General features: G+C 39.7%; 2 protein-coding genes across 2 annotated transcripts in view; one reads left to right on the top strand and one right to left on the bottom strand.

Annotated features, from left to right (window-relative positions):
- The window catches only part of LOC106873500 (lysosomal alpha-glucosidase), a 35,545-nt gene that overhangs the window by 27,836 nt on the left and 2,854 nt on the right, over positions 1-4,855 (bottom strand). The gene's annotated exons all lie outside the window — the stretch shown is intronic.
- Positions 512-4,855, top strand: part of LOC106873504 (uncharacterized) — a 15,682-nt gene continuing 11,338 nt past the window's right edge. The window contains exon 1 of the mRNA XM_014920889.2: positions 512-1,290. The gene's annotated coding sequence lies outside the window, so the exon portion shown is untranslated. The remainder of the gene's footprint in view (positions 1,291-4,855) is intronic.

The raw sequence follows: 4,855 nt of genomic DNA, 5'->3' as shown, positions 1-4,855 counted from the left end.
CAGTGAAGATGAAAATGAAACTGTGAAGGTCTAGAAACTTTGATGAGAGAAATAGGAATTGTGTTATTTCAAACAGCAAGAAACACATTCAAAAAATTGAGAAAAAAAAGAAACATTGAAAAATATAAAACTAGACTAGCACCCACTACACTCTCGGAGTGGTTGGTGTTAGGAAGGGCATCCAGCTGTAGAAACTCTGCCAAATCAGATTGGAGCCTGGTGTAGCCATCTGGTACACCAGTCCTCAGTCAAATCGTCCAACCCATGCTAGCATGGAGGGCGGACGTTAAACGATGATGATGATGATGATGATGATGACTACTATTGTATTGGGTACTTAATCTGTTATCGTTAAACACACACACACACACCCGTAAAGTTGATTAGATTCTCAATAAGGAAAAAATATATATATATATCGAGTTAGGAAGAAATTGAAGGCAAGACCTCGTCTGTGCAAGAAAACAATTGAACGCTTTACCGGAAATATATATATGACGGGACTTTATCTAATCTATCACCGCCCACTGTGTCTGTTCTCTATCAATATTGAACCAAACACGGAAGGAAATGATATCGATGTCTTTTTTTCTAATTCCACTCACATCGAGGATGTTTTACAGCAATATAAACCGTCCCAGCACTTGATTGGTACTTCATTTTATCGGTTCCACGGATGGATGAAAGGTAAAGGCCGTCGTTAGTGTCTAATGAAGCAGAAAGAATGGATGTGGTTTCGTTCTTGGTCAATTCTGTTGAGGGAGGTGTCGGGGCAGCCGTGGATGGCATTTCAGTAACAAAAACATCGATCTAAGCTTTAACAACGACATAAATGCGTAAATAAAGAAACGATAACGTGAATGGTAACAGCTTGTTTATTTAAAACATGTCTTATGAGGGCAGAAATAAAGAAAATACGAAACGAAATTATATTAACTGTCACAACCAAGATGAAAATTTCAGGCCATCTGTTTTAAAAAAATAATAACAAAACAAAAGGTTATTCTTTGATTTCATTAAATGAAAGCGAAAAACACATACAAACGTAACACGAGGAATTCTACACAACAACAACAAACCAGGAAGTCACTATATGGACGTTCGAGTTGCTAGAAATAGCAGCCAAATCTCACCCCCCTTAAAAAAAAGTGAAGGACATATTGGATAGTCTGATCGTGGATCTAATAGTCGGTGATGGTCACGGTTTGAACGTCTTTGATCACAGATAGGCTCTGTCGAAGCTTACTTGGGACTAAACAACACCAACGGCGGCAACAAAAGTCGATATTGGTATGTAAACTTAACATCTATTGGATAACACCTCTCTTCAGTACAACACAAGCACTGCACTATTGCTAACACTCCAGCCAGCACCTCCGACACTCCAACAATACCACTATGCCATTACTTACACTAATACTACTACACTGTCACTACAGACCAATATAACAACAATAAAACATACTTCTACACTATACATTTCTACATACTACACTACACCACCATGTTATATCCCCAACTACATTCCTGGGCAGAGGTAAAGAATACGTACACCACCTGTTTTCAGCTTAACAAAAGCCCTAACCCTAACCCTAAACCCGAACCCTCTCTACTGTACACCACACTAAACTAGCCCAGCTATAGTAAATATTAATTGTTGGTGGGGGACACCGCATTTCGTTATGCAACCATAATATACTATGATGTATAAGGCGGCGAACTGGTAGAATCGTTAGCACGTCGGACGAAATGCTTCGTGGTATTTCGTCTATCTTTACGTTCTGAGTTCAAATTCCGCCGAGTTCGATTTTGCTTTTCATCCTTTCGGGGTGGATAAATTAAGTACCAGTTACGCACTGGAGTCGATGTAATCGACTTAATCCCTTTGTCTGTCTATGTTTGTCCCCTCTGTGTGTAGCCCCTTGTGGGCAGTAAAGAAATAAGAAACGTTAGCACGTCGGGCAAAATGCTTAGCGGTATTTCGTCTGTCTTTATGTTCTGAGTTCATATTCCACCGAGATCGACTTAGCCTTTCATCCTTTCGGGGTCAATAACTTAAGTACCAGTTGCGTACTGGCTCGATCTAATCGACTGCCCACCCCTCCCCCAAAATTTCGGGCCTTGTGCCTAGAGTAGTAAAGGATATACTACGATGTATATTAAAGGCTTATATATAAGTCAATACTGGTTCTAATTTTTATAGAAAATCTGTAGGTATAACTGTAAGAAATAGTCTATAGTAAACATCATTCTACATGACACCTCTATAGTAAATATAATACTACACCTCTATAATAGATATCACTCTACATCTTTATAGTAAACACATCTATAGAAATATCACACCACACCTCTAAAATAAATATAGTGTTGTGTGATATTATTGTAGTAAATATTGCATTACATTTCTATTGTAAATATCACACAACAGCTCTGTAGTAAATATTAAACTACACCTCAATAATCAATATTACACTACAGCTCTATAGTAAATCTCACATCCTACTATACTGTTCTATAACCCCTGTACTATATCCTATACTCATACTTTAATGATACACAACACCAAGATTAATCTGTCACACTTGAATGTATAATATGAGTTCATCATCATCGTTTAACGTCCGCTTTCCATGCTAGCATGGGTTGGACGATTTGACTGAGGACTGGTGAACCAGATCCCTACACCAGGCTCCAATCTGATATGGCAGAGTTTCTACAGCTGGATGCCCTTCCTAACGCCAACCACTCCGAGAGTATAGTGGGTGCTTTTACGTGCCACCGGCACGAAGGCCAGTCAGGCGGTACTGGCAACGGCCACGCTCAAAATGGTGTATTTTACGTGCCACCTGCACAGGAGTCAGTCCAGCGGCACTGGCACCAATCTCACTCGAATGTCTTTACACATGCCAGGAAGGCGACGCTGGGCACAGGTGCCATCATAAAACTGTCCAGTACAACAACAGTAACATGAACATGAAGAGAACTCATGCAGCAACAACAACAGCCATAACAAAAACAACGACAAACAGCAACAGTAATGATACAATGTCAACAACAATCATCACCATCATCATTGGTGTATGTGAATAGCCTTAATCACAAATTGTTCGCCAGATTGGATTAGGGTTATTGACAGTTCAGTCCCCACCCCCACATTATGGCACCTTGGGGAAGTTTTTTTTACCATAGGCCTGGGCCAACCACAGCATCGGAGTAAACAGAAACCGAAAGAAACCAATAGTGTATGTGTGTGTGTATGCATTTGTGTTAATCTCCACCCCTACCACTTGACAGCCATTGTGTATGTCAACAACAAAATGAAACCATTGATCATGTTGTCTCCATGTGCAGTCTTCTTGTGCCTACAGAGTATCTCAACAGGCATGATAGAGCTGCACAGTATATTCACTGGGTAATTTGCAAAAACCTTGACCTGCCCCATGGTAAAAACTGGTGGGAACAACAAACCACCCCCAGTACTTGAAAATTATCACATCTCATTCCTCTGGAATTTCACCGTTCAAACTGACAGAAAGATAGATGCGAATAGACCAGACATCATACTGAAAGACTTCAGACAAAAATCATGCCTCCTCATTGATGTGATTGTTCCAATTGACATAGATGTATCTGTTAAGATCTACTAAAAACTGAGCAAGTATAAAGATCTTGAAATAGAAATTGGCAAAATGTGGAACATGAAGACTAAAACAATATTTGTTGTCATAGGTGCCCTAGGAATGATAGCATAAAGGGGCTGATTCCTACCTAGCTCAGATACCAGGAAACCCCAAAATGGCAGAAATTCAAAAGATGGTGCTCATGGGAACTGCCCGTATCCTACATAATATACTGTCTGTGTAATCTCAAATTTTAAAACAAACTCATAATTTTCTTATGGTTTCTTAAACATTCTCTAGAACAACACTATGTGCAAATCCAAATATATGACACCCTAGGCATAACACCAACATGAACTTCTAACTTGTTGTCTCTTGAGGTTTCTGGGTGGGACTAGGAGCCAACTTGTACAAATACAAAGGAAAAGTCAAACAGATAATAATAATGATGATGATGATGAATAATCCTTTCTACTGGAAGCACAAGGCTTCAAATGTGGGGAAGGGATTAAGTCAATTACATTGACCCCAGTGTTTCACTGGTACTAATTTTATCGACCCCAAAACGATGAAAGGCAAAGTCGACCTTGGTGGAATTTGAACTCAGAACGTAACAGCAGACGAAATACTGCTCAGCATTTTGCCCAGCGTGCTAACGATTCTGCCAGCTCGCCACCTTGATGATAATAATAATAATAATAATTGAACCAAATTCGATGACTGGCACCTGTGCCAGTGGCACATAAATAGCACCGTTTGAGCATGATTGTTACCAGTGCTGCCTTACTGGCACTTGAAAAAACATTCAAGCGAGGTCGTTGCCAGTGCCATTGGACTGGCTCCTCTGCAGGTGGCACGTAAAAAAAAAACATCATTTTGAGCGTGGCCGTTGCCAGTACCGTCTGACCGGCCCTCGTGCCGGTGGCACATAAAAAGCACCCACTACACTCTCGGAGTGGTTGGCATTAGGAAGGGCATCCAGCTGTAGAAACTCTTCCAGATCAGATTGGAGCCTGGTGCAATTTGGTTCGCCAGTCCTCAGTCAGATCGTCCAACCCATGCTAGCATGGAAAGTGGACGCTAAACAATGATGATGATATATATATTTATACATATATTTGTATATATATATGTATATATATATTGTATATATATGTGTGCGTATATATATATATATGTGTGTGTATATATATATATATATATATATATATATATATATATATATACACACA

Source organism: Octopus bimaculoides, chromosome 22 (genome assembly GCF_001194135.2).
Source record: "Octopus bimaculoides isolate UCB-OBI-ISO-001 chromosome 22, ASM119413v2, whole genome shotgun sequence".
In the NCBI taxonomy this organism is placed as follows: domain Eukaryota; kingdom Metazoa; phylum Mollusca; class Cephalopoda; order Octopoda; family Octopodidae; genus Octopus; species Octopus bimaculoides.
This window is presented reverse-complemented; position numbering and strand designations above follow the sequence as displayed.